The sequence below is a fragment of the Sminthopsis crassicaudata genome, chromosome 1 (genome assembly GCF_048593235.1).
Source record: "Sminthopsis crassicaudata isolate SCR6 chromosome 1, ASM4859323v1, whole genome shotgun sequence".
Lineage (NCBI taxonomy): Eukaryota > Metazoa > Chordata > Mammalia > Dasyuromorphia > Dasyuridae > Sminthopsis > Sminthopsis crassicaudata.
The window spans coordinates 271,192,888-271,208,974 of NC_133617.1; positions in this window are offsets into that span (position 1 = coordinate 271,192,888).

Genomic DNA, 16,087 nt, shown 5'->3' on the forward strand with positions numbered 1-16,087 from the left:
AAAACAACTAAACTGGAAAATCAATCTAGGAGAGATAATCTAAGAATTATTGGATTACCTGAAAATATGATAAAAATAAGAAATGATAAAAATAAGAAACTAAATATCACATTTCAGGAAATCATCAAGAAAAACTCCTCTAATGCCCTAGAAACAGAGAGTAAAATATTCATTGAAAGAATCCACCAATCACTTCTTAAGAGAAATCCCAAAATGAAAACTCCAAGGAATATTGTAGCTTAATTCCAGAATTATCACATCCAAGAGAAAATACTGCAAACAGCCAGAATGAAAAAAAAAAAAATATATATATATATATATTAAGGAGCCACAATCAGCATTACCTAGGACCTAGAAACTTCCACCTTCCACTTAAAAAGAATGAAGGGATGGCAGAAACTAGTCATGGACCCACATTTAACACCACATACGAAGATAAGATAAAAATGGGTCCAAGATTTAGGCATAAAGAACAAAATCATAAATAAATTAGAGGAACATAGGATAGTTTACCGCTCACATTTGTGGAGGAGGAAGGAATTTCTGTCCAAAAGAGAACTAGAGAACATTATTGATCACAAAATAGAAAATTTTGATTACACCAAATTAAAAAGTTTCTGCACAAACAAAACTAATGCAAACAAGATTAGAAGGGAAGTAACAAATTGGGAAAACATTTTTACAGTTAAAGGTTCTGATAAAGGCCTCATCTCCAAAATATACAGAGAATTGACTTTAATTTACAAGCAATCAAGCCATTCTCCAATTGATAAATGGTCAAAGGATATGAACAGACAATTTTCAGATGATGAAATTAAAACTATATCCACTCATATGAAAGAGTGTTCCAAATCACTATTGATCAGAGAAATGCAAATTAAGACAATTCTGAGATATCATTACACACCTGTCAGATTGACTAAGATGACAGGAACAAATAATGATGAATGTGGGAGGGGATGTGGGAAAACTGGGACACTGATGCATTGTTGGTGGAGTTGTGAAAGAATCCAACCATTCTGGAGAGCAATCTGGAATTATGCCCAAAAAGTTATCAAAAATGTGCCTACCCTTTGACCCAGCAGTGCTACTACTGGGCTTATATCCCAAGGAAATACTAAAGGGAAAGGAACCTGTATGTACAAAAATGTTTGTGGCAGCCCTTTTCATAGTGGCTAGAAACTGGAAAATGAATGGATGTCCATCAATTGGAGAATGGTTGGGTAAATTATGGTATATGAATGTTATGGAATATTATTGTTCTGTAAGAAATGACCAACAGGAGGAATACAGAGAGGCTTGGAGAGATTTACATCAATTGATGCTGAATGAAACGAGCAAAACTAGGAGTTCATTACACACTTCAACAATGATACTGTATGAGGATGCATTCTGATGGAAGTGGATATCTTCAACACAGAGAAGAGCTAATCCAATTCCAATTGATCAACGATGGACAGAATCAGCTACATCCAGAAAAGGAACATGGGAAATGAGTGTAAACTGTGAGCAATTTTTTTTGTTTTTTTTTTCTTCCCAGATTATTTTTACCTTCTGAATACAATTCTCCCTTTGCAACAACAACAACAACAAAATTCAGTTCTGGACATATATGTTGTACCTAGGGTATACTATAAGATATTTAATATGTATGGGAATGCCTGCCATCTACAGGAGGGGATGGAGGGAAGGAGGGGAAAAATTCAGAATAAAAGGGAGTACAAGGGATAATGCTATTAAAAAAATACCTATGCATATGTACTGTCAAAAATGTTATAATTATAAAAATTAATAAAAAAATAAATTAAAAAGAATGAAGGGCCTGAAATATGATATCTCAGAGGAAAAGAACTTATAATACAGCCAAGAATCAACTATCCAGCAAAATTAAACATTATTTTTCAGGGGAAAAGATGGGCATTCAATGAATTAGGGGTTTTTATTTATTTCTGATAAAAAGACGGGATCTGAACAGAAAATTTGATCTTCAAATACAGAACTCAAGAGAAGCATAACAAAGTAAAAAAGAAGAAAAGCTATGCATTTTAAAGGTTAAAATGTTTACATCTCTATATCGGAAGATGACGTGTTTAACTCTTGACAATTGTATCTATTTTAGGAGTATACATAGAGAGCATAGGTATAATTTGATTTTACTGTGATGATATAAAAAAAGAAGCTACAGGTGTAAAGGGGGTTATACTGGAAGAAGAAGGAGTAAGAGGTGAAATAAGGGAAATTACATCACATGAAATAGAAAAAAATACCTATTACGTTTGCGGGAAGGAATGGAGGGGGATGAGCATGGGGTAAATCTTAATCTCATTGGATGTAGCTCAAAGAAAATATCTGACATAGTTACTTTGATAGGAGAAAAAAGAAGAAATGAAAGTGGAATATAATAGAAGGGAAAACAAATAGGAGGAAAGGGTTAAGAAAGAGGATGGATTGTCAAAGAGGAGGACAAATTGAGGGAGGTGGGGGTCAGAAGCAAAACATTGGGAAAGGGTAAAAGATAAAAATATAAATTGGGAAAAAATCATGCAAGCCTCCAAAACAAACTGTGAAAATAGAGCAAAAAAAGTCTGAAGCATGGGATAATCATGAGCTGCACTCCCCAGAGTAAGAAGAGCCCATCTTTAACATAAAGTTAAAAGTAATAAGAAATAAAAATAAGCAAATAACAACAAAGTACTTGCCCATAGAAATGTTACCATAGATACAGGGAAGCTCAAAACAGAAACTTCAAAAAAATAAAATTGTGTGTGAAGACATTTAAAATCAAAGCCTCACATCAAAACATTGATTGGGCCTGTCCAACAGGAATTTTTAGTAGAGCAAAAATGTTTAAAATTATTTTAAAAAATCAAATAAGAATACCAGGGGGAAAATTGGGAAAAGAAATGAGAGCAATGGAAGGGGAAATATTGAGCATTTGATATTGAGAAAAATAAAAGAAATCTTTATCAAACCTTACAAATCAAATAATACTTTAAAAGATATTGCCAAACTTAAAAATCTAAAATTATCTTAAGTGATCTGTGCTTTCATTAATGAGATTACCATCTCTTCATATTATTGAGTTGTCAGGTCAAAAATTTTCATCCCTTTGTAATCACCTGAGACTGATAAGACTGGCCTTAATAGACATTGGGGAGTTTATTTTTAAATGGCAGGTTGATCAGTCTGGTTTGATCCTCATCTTTTTCAGATAGGATGTTAAAAGCAATAAGAGATTTTCTCTTCTGGTAGGAAGATAGATAATTCTAGATGATGGAGTAGTATCATACTTGAAATGGCCATGAAACCTAACAACAGAAGAACATAGTAAAATAACCAAATCCCTTGATTAGAAAAATGAAGAGCATGGCATCTGTCATGAATTTAAATTTAGTTTATCCAAACTGTATAGCATACTCTTTCTTTTTTTTTTTTTAATTACAACTTTTTTTATTTTTCAAAACATGCATGGACAATTCTACAATATTAGCCCTTGCAAAACCCTGTGTTTGAACTTTTCCTCCTTTCCCCCCTACCTTCCCCTAAATGACAAGTAGTCCAATATATGTTAAACATGATAAAATATATGGTTTGAAAAAGTCAATAAACTTAAGATTTAAAAGAACCCAATTCCTCTAAAATAATGTCCTTTTTGTTTCCATATTCATCAAAACAAAAGCAATACTTAGTGAGAAAGATGCTTCTGCAAGAGAGTCATTCTCAATATTGTCTTTGTTGACCTTCCTTACTAACTGAGTCATAAAATGCCCAGTCCATGAGGAGTTGGTGCTGGAGACCTTAGTATGCACAAAACTGGCCTCACTAGATTAGTTATCCTTTTCAACATTCTGACAGTTAGAAAAGACCTAAGTGACCATCTAATTTCATTTAACTAATGTATGAAAAATCCTTATGGTAACACACCCATACAAATAGACCTCTTCTTGAAGACATCCAAGGGGAAATAACTTATCAGTTTGTGAAACAGTATAGTCTAATTTGGTGCAGTTCTGAGTGTTAGGAAGTATTTCCTGTAAATTGTTCTCTTTGTCATTGCATGGGTTTCCTATATACACCTCAAATCAATACAGGTAAAATATTCTAGAGTCCTGTGTCTGAACATCCATTCATCTCAGGCTCTCTTTATTTTGTATCTCTTTCTTTCTACTTCAACAGTGCAGTTAACCAATGGTTAATTAATTAAACAATAAAATGGTTAATTGCACCATGCAATCATTGCAACCAATCCTTGTAGCTTATGATAAATATGCTTTTTAAAATATATTTTATTTTTATTACATTTAAAAACAATTTTAACAGTAACTTCCATATTATTTTCCTCTTTCTCAATCCTTCCTTGAGGAGACAGATTTATGTATATTATGCATGTGCAATCCTGCACAACATACTGAATTATTAGCCATGATGTGAAAGACAGAGCAAAAAAGCCCACAAGAACAATAAAGTTTAAAAAGTGTATTTTTCAATCTGCATTCAGAATTCATCAGTTCTCTTAAACTGACTTTGTACAATTTCCCTTGTCCTGTGCCCAGGCATCTACTGAATTTAAGCTCAGAAGTTTATGGGATGCAGCTACTACTTGATCAGAAAGAATCTCCCTCCCAATTTCAATTCATGTGGGAAATTGCTAGGGTTTGGGGCTTTAGTAGACTGACAGGGACTCATTATCTGTCATTTGGGGATCAGGTTTTCAAGCAAAAGAGAATCCTTTCTATGACTTACCTAGATCCTGGGATGAGAACAGTCCAAAGCTCAACTCCATAGTAGATCAATTTGTGTTCCAGTAAAAATTGTTAAACAAGTTGTGAGCATTGATGCAAGAGAGCTTTCAGCATTGTGTCTGGGGAGAGGTAGTGTTAATGATGCTTCCCTTTCTATTTGAAGATTCATAATTATACTACCTTGAAACACACATCTGTCAGGAAAATGTTTTTTTGATCATCCGCATGTGGCACATCATAAATTCAGTATTGTTGGGGGAAAAGTTGATAATATCAACATACTCCTATCTTTATAACATGTCTTGGTCATTTTCTATAGTCAAACATCTTAATCACTTTGTAATAAAACTTGAAATTAACTAGCTTGATCCTGTACAATAGACAATTTGTTGCCAGATCTAAACTCTCTAAAGTTTTTCATTCTTGCTAGGACCTATCAGAACTTGAACTCTCTTGAGATAGCAACTAGTGACCTAGAATGGAATAATAAATTTGAACTCGGAATCACCTCAAAGGTAAAGAGGAAGAGGATCATGAGAAATGTTAATTTAAAGGCTCAGAAGGAATTCTTCCCAGAGGCACAATTTTGAAAATTCTTCCTAAGAAATTAGATTATTAAACTAAATTAAAAACCAGTTATGGGACAAAATTCAGGGAAATACCTTTCCTACTGAAACATATTTTGACTATGGCCAATTTTTTTTTTTTTTTTTGGTGGAAGGGATCAGAAACACAGAGCGTTTGAGGGAGTATGAAGGGAGAAAAAGCAATGTTTCAATGAAAAATATTGAGTGGACTTAAAGACAAAACTTCAGATGAAAAAAAAGAACCTAATGAAGTCAAAGGTAGCTGAAGTATATTGCTTCCCATCAAATGATTTGCAAATGACTAGTTTTGTCTTTGCGACAATAGCTGGAAAAGTCAGATAACTAAAATATTTTTGTAACTTTTACAGACAATAGTACTTTGCCAACTTGCGGTATAGTGGACAAAATGTGAATTTTGATTTCTTATCATACAACTAAATGTAATCATTTAACACCAAAAGTGTTTGCTTTGAGGTGGTAATATATCAATGACCAAAAACAAAAGTAGATAAGACAGAAGAAATAATGAAGGAGAGACTAGATTTAGAAGTAGAGTCAAAAAAGAAGAAAAGAAAAAAATTTGAGTTCATTTGAGACTAGCTAAATCCAGGCAAGAAGGCAACCTACTCTCCTTCTGAGAGTTCATCTGATTGGAAGACAGCTCTACTGCTCCAAAGAGTGGATTGAAGCAAAGGAAAATCCTCTGCTGAAGAACCTTTAGGGAAAAAACCTAGTCTTTGAATTTTTACTGTCACCTTTATTGCTGGAATGATGGAAACTTAGTTGAGGTTTGCCTGTCTAGCTTTTCTCTGTTTCCTTAACAATGTTAAAAATCCCTTCAGAGATCAGTAGAAATATTTAAATAACTCATGGATTGTGGATTTGGGGAAATTGTTTTGTAGAGAGATATAAAATTTTCTCGTGGACCAATCAAGGGAGTAGACATAATTAGCAATTCAGATTTTAGGATTAGAGTCTCTGTTTTTATTAAAAGAGCTTTAATACTGATTTAACAACCAGAAAGTAGTAACCCCAAAGAGAAGTAAAGTCATGTAGCCTGAGAATGATGCAGAAGGGGATTAGCCAAACAAAGAAATTGAATGATGTAGTGTTTTTTTAAGAAGACCAAGAACATCAAAACTCTAAACTGTGAACCAAACCTTGGAAATGTAAATGTACTAATGGTGGTTGTTGTTCAATTATATTCCTAGCATTTGACTCTTCATGACCCTTCTTAACTTTTTGTTTTGTTTTAGCAAAGATGCTAGAATAGTTTGTCATTTCCTTCTGCATCTCATTTTACAAATGAGGAAACTAAGGCAAATGGGAGGTTTGCCTTAGAGATTGTTAGAGGCCCATGATTAGCAAGAGTCTGAGGCCTGATTTGAACTCAGGTCTACCTGACTCTAGGCCCAGTGATCTATCCATTGAGTCATCTCACTGCCCTCAGTGTACTGGTAAGGAATTTCAAGATGAGATGTCTGAACAGGAAGCTGGATATTTTACCTTGAAGTTCCAAGGACACTTAGAGATGGGAAAGTATGTACACACTGAATTCCAGCTTGTATATTTCTACTTTTTGCTAATTTTTATTTCCTATATCATGATCAAATTCTTGGTTGCAGAAGAGACTTCTTGGCTAAATTTCAAAGTCTAAGATGTTAGCTATGTTCTCAGAGATGTGTGCATATCTTCTCGAACTTCTCCAAAGGCTATCTTTGGTTGGATTTTAGAGTTGGATTTTAGAGGTTCTGACCAGGCTTCAGGGTACTGGCTTATTTCTTTCTTGACTCCATTCCTGGAATGCCCAGACTTTCTCCTATATGCCAGAGTATCCTCCTAATTCTAGGAAGTCACATTGCCACTGGCATGCTCACAGTAGAAATAGAATATCCCCCAGTATAACCTTTCTTTGATTTGTCAGTTCGTACAAGAACCTTGATTTAAGGAAAGTATCTTTTTCTCTCACACTGTGCTTCAAGAAATAGAAGAAAAAAACCACTGAAAATAGGATAGAAGGAACTGCATGTTTAATAGATTTTTTGTGAATGAGATGCACGCCACTAACAACACCCCCCTAAAAAGAAGATAAAACAGTAGATTAGAAAGTAGAACCCAAAAATATTTTCTCTACAAGAAACACACTTAACTAGAAAAATGCATTTAACATAAAAATAGGGAGTAATAGCAAAATCTATTAGGCTTCAACTGAAGTAACAAATCAGAGGTAGTAAGCATCATCTTAGGCAAAGACAAAAACAACAGCAATACAAAGTAGACAATACCCCCATAAAAGTGAGTGTGCTCACTGTGCTTTTCTCATATATAGATAATGGCAGCTAAAATAAATCATAAGGAAGTGAAGATCTGAATACTATTTAACAAGTCAGTTATGATAGATCTCTGGAAGTTATTTAATGGGAATATAAAGGAAAATGCATATTTTAGCTGTTCAAAGCATCTTGAAACACACAAGTTTTCATATATTATGACAAAAACTCATTAAAATGTAGAAAATCATAAATATTTATAAAATACAATTAAAATTCTTAAAGGGGAACTGAAGTAATGATTGAAATTCAATTAAAGATTAAATAACTTATTTTTAAATTGGAAGAGTTAAAAAAATCATAGAAATAATTAACATTTTCACTAAAGATAACAACAACAATCCCTATTTTTTAGCTATTAGATCAACATTACAAATTTTCAACAACTAGACTATATTCTAAAACTTTTAACCTACAATTAAATAATCTGTAGGGAAATGTATTGCTTTAAACACTTTTCTCACTAAAAGAGATAAGAAACACATTTTTAAAAGCATGAAACTTAAAAAAATTCTGGAAAATCAATAAATTAAAAACCTACAATTAAATATCAAAATAAAAATTCTGAAACACAAAGAAGAGATAAACAAGGATAAAAATAAAAACACCTATTGAATTAATGCAGAATAATCAGGATATGTTTTAAAATGCTAAAAATATATAGAGGGTTAGATAATTTAAACAAGTAAATTACCAGTATTGAAAATGTAAAGTTTACATTTAGAAACAATAAAGAAGAAATAAAATAAAATTTTTGGAACTCTTTTGTCAAATTATATCTCCATAAAACTAACAATCTAATTGTTAAGCCTGAATATTTTACTAAGTGTACTTACTTCACAAAACAAAAAATGGATTTAAAAATAAATTCCATCAAACATTTTAAAATGATCTTGATATTAAATTAGTGAACTTGCTTGAAAAGAAAATTAAATAACAAAGTTCTACTAAATTATTTTATGATATAAATTTGGTATTGATACCTAAAGCAGGGAGAGCCAAAACAAAACAGAAAAATTTTGGAATACTGATTTTTAAAAATAATAGCAAGGAGAGTAAAACAAGAGATCACAAAGTTTCTGTAGAATTTTTTTTGGTTTATAATAGTAATGACTCATAAGTATTTCTATAATACTAATGAAATCTAAGTAAGAGAATGAAAAGGAAATTTTATTTAAAATAAATACAGAAAGTATAAAATATTGAAAGTTTACCTGACAAATCACAGAAGGAAATATAAGAATATAAGTGTATAATGCTCTTTGCACAAATAAAGGCAGCTCTAAAATTGGAGAATATTAATTGTTAATTGATAGGTCAGCCAATCTAATAAAAATCCCAATACTGCTGGAATTAATTTACTTATTCAGTGTTACATCCAGTAAGCTATCAAAAGATAACTTTATAGAAAGAAAAAATAATAACATTCATCTGATGGAATAATAACCAAGAGCATGAAAGGAATTAATGAAAAAAAAATAGGAAAAAGGGAGATCTAACAGCATAAGATCTTAAACCATGATACAAAGTAGCCATTTCAAGAATTTGATAGTGGCTAAGAAATAGAAAGTTGATCAGTCAAGCAGATTAGGTAAACAAAATATAGAAGCAATGAACACAATAACATGGATTTTGATAAACTAAAATATCTCATCTATTGAAGCAAGAATCTATTTGACAATGACAACACACTTTTGGAAAAACTGGAAAACAATATGGCAGGAAGTCATATAGCTAAATATTTCACAATGTACACCAATGTTAGCTCTAAATGAATAATGTTAGACATAAAAGAAATCATAAATAAATTAGGAGAGAAATAATGAAATTAACTATTAAGTCTAAAGAAAGGGAAAAGATTAATTAACAAGAGAGATAAAGATGATCACCAGAATAAAATGAATAATCTTAATTATATAAAATTAAAAAAAAATACTTTTTGCGCAAACCAAAGAAATGCAGCTAAAATCAGAAGAGAAGCAGGTAAAAGGGAGAAAATATGTTTGTAGCATGTTTCTCTGATAAAGATCTCATTTCTAAGACATATAAAATTGATTCAAATTTATAAAGATGAGATCCATTACCTATTTGGTAAGTGGTGAAAGAATAGGAGAAGAGAGTTTTAGGGGGAAGAAACAAAGCAATCAACGGACATAATTAGAGAAATCAAAATTAAAACAATGCTAACATTATACCTCATATCAATCAGATTGGCAAAACTGACATAAAAGAAAATTGAGAAATTCTGAATGGTCATTAGATAATTGTTTGCATTAATCCCTTGTTGATGGAGCTCTGGATTTGTCAAGCCATTAGGGAAAGCAATTTGGAATTATGCATCCAAAGTTATTAAATTTTGTATGCCCTTTGCCATGTGATACCATATAATATCTTCAACTGAAAATCAAGGAATTGGGAAAAAAAAAAACTCATGTTCAGAAACATATCAGCTCTTTGTGGTGGCAAAGAATTAGAAACTAAGAGGGTACACATCATTTGGAGAATGGCTAGACAAATTAAAATTATGAAAGTGGAGATTTTAAAGAAACCTGAGAAACATAGATGAACTGATGCAGTGATGGTCACTGAAGTCCTTTCCACAATTTGCATTTTATAATTCTTACTTGTTACTGTGATTGAAACTGTTTTCTATATTTTTAATATAAACTTATCATATAGTTAAAATTTTATGGAAATTTAGATATCACCTAGATTACCACAGGTCAGAAAACAACTAATGAAGGTTAAGTGACCTGCTTAAGGTAATACAAATAACAGGTAGAAATGGAGATAATTATCAAATTACCATCTAGTTACCTTTTACAATTTGAAATGAGGTATTTATGATCTATACTCTTCACATATATCTTCAGCCAGAGCAACAGATCACAGAAAATACTGTCAATTGTGAAGCAAATATCTTGAATAACATTCAATTCAAAATTTGTAATCTCCTTAAAAAGCATCACACCCTATCACTTACCAACAGATTTGAAATAGATCTTGAATGTAGAAGATCAAATTTTGCTGCCAATTCTGGGATGTTACGGATTGGTCATGGAGATACTAGGAATCAAGAGGGTAATTTTCATTATACATTCCTACTTGTGACAACTATTTCTATAGCAGTAGAAAAGGTAGTAGGATTTTGGATCCCTTTCATTTATAATTTTTAATTATTTGATTTATGATATTCATTTTTCATATCAAACTAATTTTTTTTTCTTTTTTGCTGTTTTTTGCCATGGTTAGACCAGACCAGACTACTTCTAGATTTTTCCTTTACTCTTTGTCAAGAATAGAACATGTGTGTGTTTTTGTTTTTCTTTGTGTTGTTGCCAACTATAGACATTCCCTTAACACCTCACCTTCTTCTTTAGAATAAAACAAAAACATTTAACTAATTTAATCAACATAGTAATTCTGCCTAACTATATAGAATGCATTCCACATATGTAATCTCCATGGATAGGGTGGAACATGTTTCCTTATCAGTTCAATGGGAAGTTTTATTGTTCTTAACTATTTATTAGAGTTTTATAATTTTTATAGTTGTAACCCTTTACATTATTGTGGTTATTACGTTTGTGGTTTTCTTCTGCTTCCTTCATTCTCTATCCTTTCATATAATAAAGTATTACATTTCTACTACAGCCATATGCAATATCTTGACACCCATTCTTAATTGAAGACCCAGTTGTTTCCATTTTTATAATCAAAAAGAATGGCATGACTAATATGGTATATATAGAACCTTTTTTTTTAACTGTCTATTTGATTCCTTAGGCTATATGCTCAGTACATGATCCTATGAGCAAAAGATTGGATAGATTTAGTGCCTTTTCTTACATGCCTTAATTCTCTTCCAGAATGGTTGAAACATTTCATAACTTCATCAATGGCAACTTTTTGTTTTTGATCACTTGCCAGCTTCCTGGCCAACCAGTGATACAATCTTACCATAATGAACTATATTTCTCCCCTTTTCCCCACCTCTGCTTCTTTTTGTCTTTATGTTAAGAAGTTGGTGCAGTCATAAATATCTTGACAAGTAAATGGAGTTTATGAAAATGTACTGATTTTTAATCTAATTACATATTTTTAAAAATATGATGTGCCTATTACATTAGGGTTAAAATCATCAATATTCAAAATCAATTAATATTCAATTAATTCAAGTCTCAATCTGTAAAAAACATTAGGATAAATATATATTTTTGGATTGTTAGAAAATCTCCTAAATGTTTATGTGTTAATCCTTATAAATGTGACCATCCTTGTTTATTTGAGTAAAATTCAGCTCATAATTATGTCCCAGGTACACAGGCCAAAGATCTTTTGAATGGCTGGTAGGGAAGCAGAATGAAATTATTCCTTCACAACCATCCTAGAGCAATGTTTTTATATAGTCCAGAGACAGACATGAGCAGGAATGTGTAACACTTTGTGATAGTATTCAACTGTGGAAGTAATTCGTTTTAGTTTTCTGAATGGTCTCCCAACCTCCAGTGTTTCCTTCAACAATTTCTTCTTATTGGCAGAACATTTTTACTCAAATATCACTTTCTTGAGTTTAGTCTCATACTCAGGTACAAAAAGCAACTTCCTAGACCTATCTAAAAGCAATTAACAGAAAAATCAACCAACAGGCAAATCAAAAACCTCTTCTGTCTTTCTATAGCATCATAGATTTCAGGTTGCCAGGTGAATTTTTTTAATGGTATATTTTTATAGATGAAGAAATGTTCATGCTATTTGAAAGCAATCATGAGGAAGAAGGATAAGAGTTGTTTTCCATAGTTCTTGAGGGTAGAACTGAGGGCAATGGGAAAAAGTTAGAAAATTTAACACTAGTGGCATACACTTAATGAACCAAATAAATATTTGTGGAACTTAATTAGTTATGATACAAAGTTAGAAGAATAAACTAGAATAACAACTTAGTATTATGTCATTACATATGGAAGGAAAAATTTAGAGCCTCAAAATTTTGATAGTGATCACCCTAAATTAGAGCCCTTGGGCAACACCAAACTCTTCTAGAAGACCAAGTAACTTCAAGACAGCATAACTATTAACAACTGATTAATTAGTCCTTAACATTAAAAAAATCAAATAAAATTTGTCAGAACTTTACAAACATGACTTATTGATAGGACAAAATTTAAAACTCACTTCACACATTCTAAACTAGAAATAGGTTAGGAAATGGTTTTAGGTTCCCATTCTCTTTCCTCCCCCACTACTTATGTCCTGGAACATTTTCTTTGGATGAACAGGAAAAACAAAGAACTTGAAAACTTTCCCAAAGCTTCTCACATCCTTTTCAAAGAAATTTTAAATAGGAAAAGCCAATCTTTTCCAGTAGGACAAAAACAACAACTCCATAATAGTCTTTATAGCCTCATAAACCACAGTACCACCCAAGATGTTAACAAGCTGGCATGTTTTGAGCATCAAAGATAGAGAGGAAACTGTGTTTACATGTTTGGCACAAAAACTAATGAGGAAAGTCAATTGGCCCTTTGTCTTGAAGGTCTGAAGCACTGCGCTCTAATGTTTGGTTTCTTCATTGGCACTTGTTCAAGTAATCACTCGTGGCCTGACAAAGCAGCACTTGTGTTTTATTAGTGGCCATGCTGAACTCTCCTGCCTGGGCTGTGTTGTCTCTCAATAGAGTGCTACAGAGGAGGGCACACTTATTTGAAAACACTAAATCAGAGCATGATGATCTTTGCCCAACAAATGAAACCTAGAGAACAACAATAATAACAACAAAAAAAATGTTTGAAATGACTCTCCATGTAAAGAGGAGAAGACAAATTATAAGAGGGAAAGAAAGGAAGGAAAGTATATATTATGAATATACCTAAACACTTTGGACTTTGAAAATGCTTAGAATGGAAAGTAGTTTAGTAAAATAATTTCTCCTTCTAATCATGTATGCTGCTTTAGCATCTAAATCTGCTGCAGTCTATTGCAGTGCACAATCAGAGGCTAGGAAACATGCCTGCAGAGATGGAGGATGGGCAAGGTGACCTTAGGGTTCTTTTTTAGTTGAGATTTTTTGTGTTGATATGAAAGTCTAATCATAGCACTCCTAGAGGAACTTTGTTTTGTCATTGGAGTTTAGTCTGGTGCAAAGGGAATTGTCAGAAGTGGGTCAGACACAGTATTTGGGTTTCTCTCTTCCTTTTGCTTTAGTTTCTTGATAGGGACATACAGGATAATCATAGCATTTGTGTCTATATTCTTAAATAAGTAGTCCCCTTTTCACTGACCCCACACCCTAAAAAAAGCTTTTCCCTTGATTTAGACCAAAAAAAATGTAGACACACTAATTTAGCTGCCAGAAGAATTTTCAGGTTAAATTTTCTGGCATTTTCACAACCTGATTCAGTAAAAATAACACTTAGAACAGTTTGTTTTTGTTATTCCTAGTTCCAGTTCTGTGAAAAAATGCCAAGATGTGCAAAAATAAATGTCTTTTAGGAAAAGGGGGTGAAGGTAGAATGTTTATTATACTTTAAATGGGGTTTTAAGAGAAGTTAAGATATATTCTTTCTTTTGCCAGGATTTCAAACCCATCTCCACATTGAATGCCTTATGGTAGATCTTCATGGCAGGCAGGAACGTACATTCTGCAAATCCAATGCTATCAATTTACAACAAATGGCATCTATAATGAGGTGGGGGCAGGTGGGAAATAATGCCTAAATCTTTTTTTTTTTTTTTCTCCCAGAGCAACTGCAACAGAGAAAGTTAGAGTTCAAAGTTCACAGAATATACTTTGGCATAATTGTCTTAAAAAAAAAAAAACAATCAGAAGAAACAAGAAAGTTAAAGGATAAAAGAATGTTTCAAAAAATTTACTCCCTACACATGTGGAAAATGCAGACAAACATGCTATAATATTTAATGGTTTTTTAAAACTATATATTATACGCAAGTCTCAGAATGCCATTGTTGACTGCCACTGTCTCTTAAGCAGAAAAGGGAAATTTTAATTTTGAAGATGGGCAAATTGATGGTAAATTATTATTATTGCTAATAATTACACATAAGTTCCTGCAGCATGCTAGAAGCACATAAATGACATATCTAAGGTCAAAGAATGAGCAAGCAAAATCAATTTTAGGAAAACTGCCAAAGGAGGACTTGTTTTTCAACTTGATATATTAAAAGGGGTTCTCAGAATGAGAGAGGAGGGAGGAGAAAGTGTCATTAATTATTGTTTAAAGAGGAAAAATAACTAAATAGATCCAAAATGTAAATTCAAATGCATGTTTTTCTTGGTATTAATTTAGGAGTGTAGAAAGCACATTTCTGGTAGGAAAAGTTTATGAGTATAAAACAAAGTGTTGGTAGGATGCTAGTCTTTAAAAAGAATATCCTAGTAATATGCAGATCTTCCAGTGAAAAGAGAGTTACATGCATAATGATTAAATAGTGGCATACAATATGTTGCAATATATTCCAGTTTTAATCATACTCAGCTCTTTTCTTCCCTTAGGTCCAGAAGGGTTCATAAGGGAGAGACTAGCTGTCCTCCCATTTCCCCCACTTTACAATCCCCTCAGGTATTTTTTTCCTTTGAGCAGGTTTATATTGGAGAATGTCAGACATTCTTGCAAGCACAGCAGCCTACACATTTGCAGTGCATGCTGCTGGGATGGTGATGAGGAAGGAATAGAGACTCAGAAGACAGAGAAAGAGTGATAATCACCTATTCCCCTACTGAGCAGCTGTCCAAAGTGCAGCTGCCGGTTGGTAGAACTGTTGCCACTCTCCTGCAGCGTTTTCTCCTATTCTGCACCTACTTTTGGAGGGTTGATTCACATGGAAATGGAAGAATGTTTAAAGTTCAGATAGGCCTACATTCTAATACAGTCACACAACAGCCTATTTTTACTTCCTCCCCCACCTATGGACCACAGATTTGAATGTATAAAAATGAAAGTAAAAGTATATAGTTATTATAATCTCTTAAGGAATTTTGAATGTGTTTTTTTTCTTTTTTTTATTTTTCCATGTTGAATTTATACATATAAAGTAGTTATGGCATTGATTCACACAATTAATCTTTCTAAATTCCTTAAACAAATGTATTTGTTTGCTAACTAGAGTGGTAGAGCATATATTAATCTCTTTATAAACATGTATGTCTTCTGAAATAACTTCAGAGCTTAATAAACTCTACAGATTCATCAAATGTGATGTCACAGTGGGCATAAATGATTAAGTTGTAACAAGATATGTCAGTTTAAGAATAGTGAACTCTTTCTAATAGACATAAGTTTGGTAGAGAGGTACTGCAATCCAAACAATAGGCTAGATTGAACTGTATGGGATATTATATATATATATATATATGTATATATATATATATGTGTATATATATACATATATATGTATATATATATATATA